This window comes from Erinaceus europaeus, chromosome 2, assembly GCF_950295315.1.
Source record: "Erinaceus europaeus chromosome 2, mEriEur2.1, whole genome shotgun sequence".
Lineage (NCBI taxonomy): Eukaryota > Metazoa > Chordata > Mammalia > Eulipotyphla > Erinaceidae > Erinaceus > Erinaceus europaeus.
The window spans coordinates 39,515,998-39,530,116 of NC_080163.1; the positions used below are offsets into that span (position 1 = coordinate 39,515,998).

Genomic DNA, 14,119 nt, shown 5'->3' on the forward strand with positions numbered 1-14,119 from the left:
CTAAGAGTACTTTCGTACAGAAACTCTAATCTTCATAGTTACTCTTCCTTTGAGGCCTGATTGTGAGGTGAGGAGCTTTTGGAGTTGATGCTGGGGTGGAAATTCAATAGGAAGCACTTTTCTCCACAAAGTAGTCTCATTGGAGCAGTAATGACAGCTCCCCATGGATATGGGAATTCTGTGCCCACATAGTAGGTTCTCATTTGTACTGACTCTCCAGTGGATATTAGCTTTAGTTCATTGACTAGCCCTAGGGCATCAGCCTTGTGCCCAGCGAGCATTAGTCCTTTCTCGCCTAGAAGAGGGGTCAACTAAACTTTTAAGAATGTGATTTTTATTTTCATTGATTGCCCAAGAGGAGACATTTCTATAATAAACTCCAGATCTGTTTCTTCTTTTGGCTTTTTATGGTGCCTGGGTGCCTCATCTCATTCACATTCAGTATTTGACTCTGGGGCTCTGTAGAGACAAGAATGTTCTATCACCACCACTCTATCAGCCCAGCCTTGGAGCTCTTGTGTTGATGTCTCATTTTGGTTCCACCCTCAGATCTGGGAAAATGAAGTATTTGGGCAATTCACATGTCCTCAGGTTATTGTCTACAATAAAGTATGGAGTTGGATGGATTTACATTTTTTTTCCTAAAGACAGAACACAGCTTGCCTCTGCTAAGATCTTATCTATTTAATGAGAAGAGGCAGTATAATTAAGGCCTTTCTCCAGTGTTGTGGATATTTCAGACCTAACTGGAAATTTTGCTAAGTTTTTCATAAATCAGATTGCTTTTGGGCTTTTACTTATTTAGGTGTCAGATCTAATATCCATTAGTGGAAACTGTCATAGTGTTGTGTAATTTTCTCTTCTTATATAGATGCACTCTTTGTTTAGAAGGGGGTTTTTGAATGCTACTGCTGGTTGTGGCCAGATGGTCACTTGTAAGTCAGAGCATGGATTGAAGGAGTGTTGCTAACAAGTGGGAGGGATAAATGTAACAGGCCCCTGAGAATGAGCCAATGGTACAAGTTCTACAGACTTAGGAGAACTTAGGAGTGTCAAGTGTTAGGCAACCCCTGACAAGTGAGATGGACTTTAACAACTTGGAACAGTTTTCTTGGCTCCCCTGGCATTAGCCTGGATCTCTAAAAGTCTGGTCAAATTAAATATATTTTCAATTTGCATTCTGAATGAACTGTTTAGAATGAATATGCTGGTTGCATTGTTTTCTTGGTTCTTATTCATTGGTTAATAATGTGGTTTTCTTGGGGGTGTGGGGGGTAGTTCTTTCTCTGTTGGCTTGGAAGAGGAACCCAGGGAAAATGTGCTGGATTTTATGCTAATCTTTTAAAACAGCATGTGTGCAAGAGTGGTTTGGTCAAACCTGGCTATCACTGCACAAAAACCCATAGTGAATGGATCTGAACAGAAGTACTGAAGATGGGATGAAACCTCTGCTGGCAGTCCCAGTGACACAAATGTGGCATCTGATAGGTAATTGCTCAAGAATAGGCAGAAAAAAAGCTGGAGTCCAGATGATACTCACAGAATGGATCATATAACTTAGGACCTCTGAAATTGCTCCAAGAGATAGTCTAATATGCTAACTCCAAGGGAAGGGAGCCAGACCCATGGGAACTAGGGAGCACAGCCGAGCTAGTCCTGAACCCACAATACAGGGAAGCATACAGAACAGCTCAGCCTCTGGTGTGTAGAGCAGGGTTAGCTCCTGTCACGTGTACTAGCTGTCCTGTCATTCGGACTGCAGCACATACTTTCTGGACAGTGTATTGTTCTGAAACAGGTTCCTTTTTTTTTTTTTACAGCCACAGCTGTTCAATTATGTTTTTGAATTATTTCCAACAAATGGTGGGGAAAAGCTGAGAACAGCTGCAGCCTCCGAGAAAATAAAGTCCAGTTCCTTGTTTATTTGCAGACCTGCCCACTGTGGGACTAAATCAGAGGCACTTAAAGAGGTGACTTAGCTGGACTTTTATTTCCTTCTGTGGTGATAACCTCAGAATTTCACCTAGCTGCTCCTGAATGAAGAATCTTCATACTGGGCATGCATGTGGGGTAAGAATGGACTCTTTGTGGTTATGAAAAGTGGAGGACTAGACTAGAAAAATCTTTCAAGGCTATGGTGTGGCTGAGGTGACCCTGTCACTTCAGAAAAGGGTACTTCTCATTATGACATATTTCTCATGGGCATCAGTCTCCTACAGTATTGATATCCACTCTGTCCCCAGTTGATACTCTTCAGAGAGGCTAGGACAAACCATTTTCCCAAGGGTCTTGGGCTTCAAAGGGTCAACTCTCCCAAGGAAAGTCCAGTCCTGTTCAGTAATACCAGAAGTCATGTATTTCTGTAAAAATTAATCTAGTTCTCTTTGCTGGAGTGTTTCCAGTCTACTTAGTAGCCCAGTAACTCACAAATGTTCTCAGAGCAGAAACCATTATTTCACCATTGACTTTATTATGGTGTGTCATATGACTTCATCTGTAAAGTCCAAGTTGGCAGGCCCAGTAGCTCAGTGTGTTTGGCACTCTGGTTGTTGTCTTGTTTTATAGCTTGCAAGACTGAGGCATAGAGGATGGTAATTCAATAAAAGCTACCTATTAATAAATGTGAGAACCCACACATTTTGGAGCCCAGAAGAGAGGACCAATTTAGACAAAAGAGATCTTTAACCTGACTGTAATGATAAGCAATTGATTTTACACATAAAATTGCACTACAGAGAGACAGTGTGCTTATTCTGATAAAGAGATTAAGAGAGAGTCTTCAAAGAAGATCACTCATGAGACAGACTCTGCAAGTAGATGGGATTTCGACAAGTGCAGATGGGAGAAAAAAAATCTCAGACTTAGCAAAGATTTTCATTGTCAGGGTTGAGCAGAATGTGTTCTGGGGGAAGAAGTTCGATGTGATTGCGACCTGTCAGGGGGTGGAGGCAAATGGCGACTTGGAGGCAACTACTGGCATGAGCTCCAACAAGCAGTGGCCTGTGACCTAGGATTCGCTGGATAGGGTAGGATACTGGGCCGTCAGAAGGAGGGTGAATAAGGGGTCCTAAGTGTTACACCAAGGAGGGTCACTATAGCTCACTTTTGGGTTAGAAAACAGAGGAAAAAGAAAGGAAGTATTTTGATTATTTCTGAAGCTCACCCCTCCCCCCAACCCCAGAACTAGACCCTAGGGGCTAGACAGCTGCTCCTAGCAGGATTTCCACTGAGCTATTTTCTTCACCAAGATTCCTGGCTCACCAGGGTGTCATTCCAATCCTTTTCTTTTTTTATTTCCTTCTCTTTTTATTTTTTTTTCTCTTAAGTGGCTGGAGCTCTATTTGAGTGACAAAATATCTGACCAATCAGAGTCTCACCCCTGCCTGGAAAAGAATACCTGGAGGGATTTTTTTTTCTTTTTTGGATACTTTTTATAGTTGGCTGTCTTTACTCAGGCTGCCTGAGCCAATCTGGAGCCGGAGCAGTCCAAGCTGCAGACTGACTGCTAGGGTTTTTTACTCTATTCTATTTTTATTATTAATATTATATATGTGTGTGTCCCTTTTCCCCCATCCTTCTTCAGGTTGACCAAAATTAACTGTTGCTGTTTTTTCCATTGGTAGGTGACTGGGTGTCCTATCTATTGTGAGAGGAACTTGTTTAACTCTACCTCTTCCCTCCACTCTCCTCTCCTTTTTCCCTCCTCCTAGCTTATTAAAAATTCCTTTCACTGCTCTTTCTTTTTTCTTGTTCTCTTCCTTTCTTCCTTCCTCCTTCTTTTGCTTTCTGAATTCACTGATACTCATTTGTGAAATATTTTGGGGAAGAAATCTGACTCAAAGTGGACTCTTTGTGTGTGTCTCTCTTCTCTGCTTCCCTTTCTCTTCTTGCTATCCCTAGATTTTCAGTGGACAATAGATTTACATAATTGTCTATTCTTGCTTTCCCTTTTCTCCTTTCTCTTTTTCTTTTGGATTTGGTTGCTAATTTTTCTTGGGCTGGGGGTGTTGTTTGGCTAGTTAGTATTGGTTAAACTGCATCAATCCTTGCTTAAGTTACTATTGTTGTAAATTCTGAGGTTTGTAACTGATTTGTCATAAAGGTATTTGGTATAGCATGGCTTGTACTCAAAACACAACAACTGAAGGACAACAGAATAGAAAAATAAAAAAACACATCAATAAAAAAAGGTTAAATCAAGAGCAAATAAAACTGCTACCACAATGAATCAGGACAGGAGTCCAGAAGAAACTCCACATCAGTCAGAAGCAACCATAGATAAGAAAAGTATGCAAGCTAGCACCAAAAAAGCTAATGACCCCATCCAAAAATGGGCAGAGGATATGAACAAAACATTCACCTCAGAGGAGATCCAAAAGGCTAACAAACATATGAAAAACTGCTCTAGGTCACTGATTATCAGAGAAATGCAAATTAAGACAACACTAAGATACCACCTCACTCCTGTAAGAATGGCATACATCAAAAAGGACAGCAGCAACAAATGCTGGAGAGGTTGTGGGGACAGAGGAACCCTTTTACATTGCTGGTGGGAATGTAAATTGGTCCAGCCTCTGTGGAGAGCAGTCTGGAAAACTCTCAGAAGGCTAGACATGGACCTTCCATATGATCCAGTAATTCCTCTCCTGGGGTTATACCCCAAGGACTCCATAACACCCAACCAAAAAGAGGTGTGTACTCCTGTGTTCATAGCAGCACAATTCATAATAGCTAAAACCTGGAAGCAACCCAGGTGCCCAACAACAGATGAGTGGCTGAGAAAGCTGTGGTATATATACACAATGGAATACTATGCAGCTATCAAGAACAATGAACCCACCTTCTCTGACCCATCTTGGACAGAGCTAGAAGGAATTATGTTAAATGAACTAAGTCAGAAAGATAAAGATGAGTATGGGATGATCCCACTCATCAACAGAAGTTGACTAAGAAGATCTGAAAGAGAAACTAAAAGCAGGACCTGATCAAATTGTAAGTAGGGCACCAAAGTAAAAACCTTGTGGTGAGGGGTAGACATGCATCTTCCTGGGCCAGTGGGGGGTGGGAGTGGGTAGGAGGGATGGGTCACAGTCTTTTGGTGGTGGGAATGGTGTGTATGTACACTCCTAGCAAAATGTAGACATATAAATCAGTAGTTAATTAATATGAGAGGGGGAAAATCAGTTGTATGTCTCAAAGTTTCTCAAAACACAAACTGAATCTTTTTAATATATAGGCTGTGTATTTGATATGCGGACTCTCTCAAAAGCCTAGACCAAGTAGATTAGAAGCATCCAATAGCACAGCTATATACAAGATACTGGATACTGTACAGCAAACCATAAGAAAAAGACTTTTCAAAGTTAACCCAATTACCAAATAATGTGATGATAACATTAACTATCGATTGTCTTTTTGAACCCTAAGACAGCAGGAACCTCACATCTCCACTATAGAGCCCCTACTTCCCCCAGTCCTGGAACCCTTGGACAGGGCCCACTTTCCCATATGTGTCTCCCAATCCAAACCAAATAATATTGCATCCGCTGATCACAACCTAACCAAAGCAACGATTGCCACCTCAACATGCTTCACCTCAGACTGCGTCCAGAGACTTCACATGTGGAATGACAACCCTTCGGCTTCATTACTCAGGTGAGACCTTTCCTTTTATAGCACACTCTAATTTCATCTCAGGTAGTTCACTTTCTAACAAAGTCCCATAACCTAGATATACAGCAGTTTCTGTGAGAGAGAGCTTATGTTCACACGTATCCATAAACTACTGCAAAATATATACCAGAAAGCAGAAGTACATTAGAGTTTGCAGTGAGTACCTCCCTAACACTTCCTCTCCACTATTCCAAGCTTGGGATCCATGATTACTCAACAAATTGTTTGGCTTCGTATGTTAACTCTCTTTTCAATCACCAGGATGCTGGCCAGGCTTCCCTGGATTGAAGACCCCACCAATGTGTCCTGGAGCTCTGATTCCCCAGAGACACACCTTACTAGGGAAAGAGAGGGGCAGACTGGGAGTATGGACTGACCAGTCAACGCCCATGTTCAGCAGGGAAGCAATTACAGAAGCCAAACATTCTACCTTCTGCAACCCTCAATGACCCTGGGTCCATGCTCCCAGAGGGCTAGAGAATGGGAAAGCTATCATGGGAGGGGTTGGGTTATGGAGATTGGGTGGTGGGAATTGTGTGGAGTTGTACCCCTCCTACCTTATGTTTTTGTTCATTAATCCTCTCTTAAATAAAAAAAATTTTTTAAAAAGAAAGTGTAAAAGAGAAAAAAAAAGAAAAGTATGCAAGCAATAGTAAACCTAATAATCACAGAAATGAAGACAACTATGGAGGAAAAGGCTATCAGAATTAGGGAAGCAACAGATGAGACCCTCAAAGAAAATACTAGCTACCTCGAGATAATTAGAGAACTGAAAGCTGGAATAGCTGAGCTAAAAGGCAAATTAGCAGAACAAGCTAATACTATAACTGAACTAAAGAAAGAAGCTGAGGGAAGGGAAAGCAGGCAAACAGAAGTAGAAAACAGAATTAGTCAGACAGGATGAGCTAGAGAAAACAAAGAAAGAGGTAAAAGAGCTCAAAAAGAGATTGAGAGACACTGAGAACAACAACAGAGATATATGGGATTATCTCAAAAGAGGTGACATTTGTATAATTGGCCTGCCAGAGGAAGAAAAAGAGGAAGGGGAAGTAAACATTCTAGAGGAAATAATAGAAGAAAACTTCCCAAACCTAAACAACAGAAAGGGCATTAAGATTCAAGAGGCCCATAGAGTCCCAAACAGAATCAACCCAGACCTGAAGACACCAAGACACATCATAGTTACAATGCAAAGAAGTAAAGGTAAAGAAAGGACCCTACAGGCTGCAAGAGAAAAACAAAAATTCACATACAAGGGAAAACCTATAAGATTATCAGCAGACTTCTCCACTCAAACTCTCAAAGCCAGAAGAGAATGGCAAGATATCTATTGAGCCCTGAATGAAAAAGGGTTTCAACCAAGGATAATATATCCTGCTAGAATTTTATTCAAACTAGATGGAGGGATCAAAGACCTCTTATAAACAAGAACATCACCATATAAACAAGAACATCACCATAATACTTGCCATATAACAGAGCAAATAAAAAATGGTAGAATAATGGCACTACAATACATTAAATCCATAATATCAGTAAATGTCAATGGCTTAAACTCACCCATTAAAATGCACAAAGTGGGAGGATGGATCAGAAAACACAACCCAACCATATGCTACGTGCAAGAAACTCACCTGACCCAACAAAACAAACACAGACTTAAAGTGATTGCAACCTGGCAGTTGTGAGAGAAAGGGGTAAGGGAAGGAGATTTTAAGATTCTAGAGGTCTGCTTTTGGAAGGATTTGAAACAACTAAAGTTCTAGAAACCTGCCTTTATGAAGCAGATCACAAGAGGTGCAGGAATTTAAGACTGTTTCTGACTCAAGTGTAGTTTGGAGTTGGTGGAGACATCTAATGAACTCCAAGTGCATAGGTAGATAGCTTTCCTGCTAATATTCTTGAGAAACCTAACATTTGTTCTTTGTGGCTGCATTACGGCCCCATACTAGAGTTTATATATATATTAATATTTATTTAATTTATTTATTCCCTTTTGTTGCCCTTGTTGTTTTATTGTTGTAGTTATTATTGTTGTTGTCGTCGTTGTTGGATAGGACAGAGAGAAATGGAGAGAGGAGGGGAAGACAGAGAGGAGGAGAGAAAGATAGACACCTGCAGACCTGCTTCACTGCCTGTAAAGCGACTCCCCTGCAGGCGGGGAGCCGGGGTTCGAACCGGGATCCTTATGCCGGTTCTTGTGCTTTGCACCACCTGCGCTTAACCCACTGCGCTACAGCCCGACTCCCTAGAGTTTATATTTTTATCTTCTCTACCTCTGATATTTTTATAGCCATTATGTCTACTTTTGTTTCTAGCTCTTTTTATTTACCGTGTCCTACAGTAAAGCTCAGAGCATTTAATTTACCTCTTTGTGAATACTAACTAATACACTAGGGAGCTGAAAGGAGACTCAGATATGTGTAATTTCAAAGTCATGTAATTTGCTTGACACATGGTACATTTCTTGGGAGATTAGAAGATGAAATGACTGTTTTCTATTTCTCTCACTCTTGGAAAGCTGCCCGTGGGAGTCTGGCGCAGCGGGTTAAGTGCATGTGGTGCAAAGTTCAAGGACCAGTGTAAGGATCCTGGTTCGAGCCCCTCGCTCCCCACCTACAGGGTAGTCGCTTCACAGATGGTGAAGCAGGTTTGCAGGCATCTGTCTTTCTCTCCCCCCTCTGTCTTCCCCTCCTCTCTCCATTTCTCTCTGTCCTATCCAACAACAATAACCACAACAATGTTTAACAACTAGGGCAACAAAAGGGAAAATAAATAAATATAATATATTTTTTTAAAAAGTTGCCCAAATAGGTGTGAGTTGATACTGAGGCTGTCACCCCACACTGATTTTGCATGCAATGAGGAAACTAACAGGGCCTCCTATTGCCATCACTATCAACAGAAAGAGTTGGGAACACACACTCCAGAAGTCACTCATGCTGGAATGAGAATATGAGAGGAATTCTCAAATTTCCCAAAGCCCTACAAAAACACTACTGCACTTTTCAGGTGCACACTTCAGTTTGTAATTAAACCAATGCTTAACCAATTAAGTGGTGTACAGGAGCCTTAAGATTATTCCATGGGTGAGGACTTGTGGACAGTTTTTCCTTTGCTTATTCCTCTCTTTTGTGTTGTATTTAGAGTTTACAGATGTTAAGTCACAGCTGGCTTCCTCCTTTCCAAAAGGAACTTTTGATAAGCAGTCAACTGAGTTTTCCACTGTTATTTTTCACAGTTCTAATAGCTGTTGGCAACCACTTTGTGTTATTTTGTTCACATAATTATTCACTGAGCCTGAACTACCCCCAGGTGACTATCAGCATCTCAGCTGTGATCCTGCTTGCTGGAGTCACTGTTAGGAAGTGGTTAAACCTAGAGGATAAAAAGAGGGGATATTTTCCAATAAGGTTAATTCAGTCACTAAGAGCAAAGCCTTACATATACATTGGTCTAATCACTCTGAGTGGTCATGACATAGTTACCCCACCTCCCCTGAGTTTTTTTTTTTTATCATAACTCTTCATAGAGGAAAGGTTTTTGGGAGAGGGAGGTTAAGGGTGGGAAAAAACAGATCCATCTGGTCTCTCTTACTTATGACTGAAATTGAGGTCGGAGAGTATTGAGCCCCACAAAAAAACAAACCTTCTTCTTCCTTCTGTGGGTTCATCTGTTCTTCAAAAACTCAATAACTGCTTAGAAAGCCATGAGACTATGTGTTCTCTGCTCATGTAGCTAATAAGCTGGTTTGGGAGAGAGAAGTAGCCCCTTTCCTTCCCCTTCATTTCATGACTAGAACAGAAATTCAAGGCAGTGAAGTTCAGGGACAAAATAGGGGTAAGGAGAGCATGACCACTGAGCCCACTGATGGGCACAATCAGGTGGTGATGGATGGAGAGCCTCATACTTAATAAAATACTTGGGAATAACTGTGGGTTTTCTGTTTGTGTTAAAAATGAGTCTTAGGAAGTTATTTGAGTCTTGCAAAAAATCTTATATACAGAAAGAAACAAGAATTTACCTTGGTAAATTTCTTACCACCATGTTCCAAGACCCTGGAGGAGAGAATAGGAAGGAATTTAATTTTCCACTGAAAGGATTTTCATGCTTATGGTGAGGAACAGCATGCTGCTTTAGCCATGTTTGATGTGCAGGGAGGAATCATCCTCTCAGGTGGACTCTGGAGGGAATTGCATACTACTCAGCATGTCTCAGGGGCCATATAGCCAATCACTCACTTTTACGTGGACTTGGATTTCTATTTATCAAGTGAGCGTGACAGTCTTTCTATGCAAGGGGCTGTGCAGTTGACTGTGGTCTCCGCTCCTCCTAGTGTCCATCATCTCTGAGCCACTACCTGCTGGCCTCACATCAGATGTCTGTAGCATTGACCTCAGTTTACTCAGCTGTAAAATGAAGGTTATAGTTGTAGGATACATAGCATCTTTGGATTTAATAATAAAATGCTTATAAAGAACATGATTTTGGGGCGAATCGTTGCATAAGTGATAAAATGCACAAGTTACCATGTGTGAGGACCCAGGTTCGAGTCCCCAGTCTCTACCTGCAGGGTGGAGGTAGGAAGCTTCACAAATGGTGGAGCAGACTACAGGTGTCTCTCTTTCTCCCTCTCTATGTCTGTTGTTTTCACTGGGCTGGCTTCGTGGGTGGGGGGCAGAGAGGACCAGAGACTCATGGCTGAGCTGAGAATGCAGTTCAATCTTTATTCACGAGCGGGGATGTAGTTCAACAAACTAATCTAATCTATGCATAACCATTATGCTATACTCCTACTAACAATCTAATCTAATCACAACCCAATTCTGTCTTCCATCTCTCTCCTCCAGCGGCAGAGTCAGGAGACAATGGAATACACGTATGTTAGGGGGCGGGGAGAAGGAAGAAGTGCGAACCATCAAGGACTAAACCAAAATCTCCCGGAGGCAGGGGGAGTGAGATCAAACCAATGTAACAGAATGACCATGTAAATAGACCACAAGGTCAAGCAATGTAACAGAAGGGGTCCCAGAAGCAGAAGTAGAAGCATACCAACATATGCCCCTCTCTTGCCCTATTTTATCTTTGTCTTTATCATAATAGAAAAAAAAATGGGAAAGGAAAACTGGCCACCAGGAGCACTGATCTGTCATGTAGTCATTGAGCCCTAGAAGTAACCCTGGTGGCAAGGAAGGAAGGAAGGGAGGGAGGGAGGAAAGGGATATAGGAAGGAGGAAAGGAAAGGGGAAGTAAAGGAAGAAAGAAAAGAAAAAAAGGAAGAAGGAAATAAGGACAACTCTGCCCTGGCACTATGATTGCACATTCAATGGTTACTTTTTAAAACAAGTGTTTAACTTTGAAAAAAATATATATTTACAGAGAAATTGCAAAGATAGTTCCCATATGCCCTTTATTCAGTTTCCCCTAAAGTTAACAGCTTTCATCATTGTGATATAATTGTCAAGACCAGGAAGTCAACTTTGATACATTGCTAGTAACTAAATGCAAGATTTTATTTGGATTTTATTGGTCTTTCTACTGGTAGTCTCTTTTCTGTGATTTTGTCCAGAATACTTTGCTACATGTAGGCTTAGTTTTTATTTAGACTTTCTTAGCTGTTGCCCTGATGGTAGCAGCAGTGCCTTCTCTTGTCCCAAGCTCAGCACAGTCCTATCAGAGTCAAGTCAGCCAAAGTTTAGTAATGCAGTCAGTGATTTTGCTTGAAAAGCATCTTGCTTTGGGGATGCTATTAAGGAGCCAGGGTAACAGTCCTCAGCACTTTTCCAGTTTCATCTTCCCAGCCTTATTAAGACTGGAGTCCAGAAGATGTACAATGAGGTGTCCTGGACTTCAGGGCAGAAGAGCAGAGGGGCAGGAAGAGAGACCATCAAGTGTACATTGAACTCCTAATAGGAAGGAGTCACCTTCTGGCTTTCAAGACTCCTGAGAGAGCCTTACCTCTTCCTTCCATCCCAAGCCAGTGTACAGTCCTATGCACTTAACAAGATAAGTCCTACAGTGAAACTCCAAGGCCAATGATTTTTCTTATAGTCTGACTCCTTGAAATATAGAGCATTGCTTGGAAGTCATACTATAGAGATGTCAAAAGAACTCTACTCAGTTTCCTGATAGGGGTCTCTGATTATGGAAAGTGGAAGGCGGTGGCTCAGAGGACTTGGGGCTAATATGACATTTTCTAGCCTCAGGCTAGTTCCTTGCTTGGTCCTAGATGGAGTTCTTAGTGCTCTGAGAGTTGCTTACAGGCTGAGATAAGGTGTCTGAACAGTGCCCTGCTCCCTATTAGTGCAGACTCTGGTGGATAGTTTGACACTGAGTCCCTCAGCTCTTGCCTAGGTAGAGAATGTTGATCCTTGGGCCAGATGATGGAGCATCTGCTTAAGTGCACACACTACAGTGTGCAAGAACCCAGGTTCAAGCCTCTGGTCCCCACTTGTCAGGGGAGATCTTCATGAGTGATGAAGTAGAGCTGCAGGTGTCTCTCTCTGTATCCCCCTCCCTTCTCAATTTCTCTGTATCTAATAACAAATATTTATTATTATTTAAAAAAAGAGAAGGAATGCTGGTCCTTGTCAACCTCTTTTCAGGTTCTCTACTTGTGGTTGCATCTCTGGTCTGGCTCTTTTACATGAAGTTATACTGCAGTCAGAGCAGTTTGGGGGCATGTGCCTTGGAGATACACAGCAGATGCCCTCAATAGAGTCCCAGCCTCACATCAGGCAGCCAGCCTGGCTGGCACTGGGGGATGGCTGACAGCCAAGTATGTACACTTAACACACATTCTTTCTCGAAACTCTGAACACAACAATATCTTAAAACCTCAGATTTTGTTCTCTTAAAAACTAGAACCACATGCTCATAGAAGCAGCCTGATGGTATACATAAGATGGGAACCCAGGGTTGTGGAGGCAGAAGGCCTGTGCGGAAGCTCCTGTTGTGTCACCAAGCACACTGTGAGCTTGGGTACTTCTCTGGCCCTCCCAGGGATGGTTTTCTGGTCATAAAGCAGTGAAATGGACCAGAGGATCTTTAGGGGCCATCAGCCCAGAGGGTTTATGATTCTTAGGAGGATGGAGACTCTGAAGTTTATAAGGAAGTTTATTTGAAATCTATGAGGGCCTATGATTGCTTGTAAATGTTTAAGATGCACTTTCAGTAAGTCTAAACACAGGCAAAATGGCAAGAATGTAAACATTCCTTAGAAAGATCTTTTTCTGCTTTATCCTGTGGCTGAGGGAAGTAATAGAAGTACCAAGAAGATAAGAGAAGGTGCAGACATGAGCTGGTGATTTCACCATGGTTGTACAAAGCTGACAGACTAGTAACCTAAACACCTTTGTCTCTGCTGTTCTGGAAGCATCTTTAGTTCTCCTCCCACAAACTACATGATGATGTAGTTTGCAGTTATGATCTGATCTCCTGCTCCTGGGGGATGGGAGGAATTCTTAGGGACCCTGTAAGTGCTTTCAATTCTGCTTAAAGTTAAAAAGCTGGGTGAAGAGGCCCTCCAGATAACAAATGTTTGTGAAAAAGGAGCAGAGAGAGTAGGGCCCATACTCTTTCCTGGGCCTTGTCCTCACCCTGGATTGTCTGGTAACTATAGTACCTATAGGAGCCATTAGGTAAGGAGAGGGAGTTTCAGATATTGGAGATAATAAGATTACATTATGATTGAGAAAGAGTTGTATACTTAGCAACACAAAATACTCTGTTGTTTTCGCCGGGCTGGCTTCACGGGCGGGTAACAGATGACCAGGGACTCATGGCTGGGTTGTACGCAGTATCTCTTTATTCATGCAGGATGCAGCGCAATCTATACCAAGCTAAGCTAAACTAAAAACTACAAACAATCTTGTCCTTATAAATATACTAGCCCAGTAGGGTGGGAACAGGATGCGACGCAGAGTGGGTGGAGAGAAATGTGACTGGTGAAAATCAGGGTATGACAAGGAGAGGGGGTGGAGCAGGCAAGAATTCTACCACTGAACCACCAATGCCCTCTGGAGGGTGGTGCTTGTTAACAGAGGTTATGTAAATAGAATACAGTGTTATGTAAATAGAATGCAGGGGGGATTAAACCAAATGAAACAGAAGGGGTTTTTAAAAGCAGAATTAGAAGCATACAAACAATACTCTTTATTGGGGAACCTCTTATGGGAGGGATGTCAGGCTATAGAATTTCATTCTTCCCTTCATCAGTGTGCAGTAGGGACCAGATACAGTGCTGGCATTTGACTTGATTCCAGCTGGAGCCTGACAGGAAAGAAATAACACAGTCAAACAACCAGGAAGTGACACCAAGGAAGACCTCCCTGTGAAAATGACTTTATTCTGAAACTTACAGGGTTATGAAGAACCAGTATGGGGGTGGGTGGGTGGCACCCCCACAGTCACAACAGCACAGGTTAAGGCTGTAAAGTCATCAACA

The 14,119-nt window shown here is 42.0% G+C and overlaps 1 long non-coding RNA gene across 1 annotated transcript in view; it reads left to right on the top strand.

Annotated features, from left to right (window-relative positions):
* The first annotated feature begins 1,890 nt into the window (after nt 1-1,890).
* LOC132536926 (uncharacterized) overlaps nt 1,891-14,119 on the top strand; it is a 41,476-nt gene continuing 29,247 nt past the window's right edge. Inside the window, exon 1 of the long non-coding RNA XR_009548454.1 lies at nt 1,891-2,070. This is a non-coding gene — a long non-coding RNA (uncharacterized LOC132536926). The remainder of the gene's footprint in view (nt 2,071-14,119) is intronic.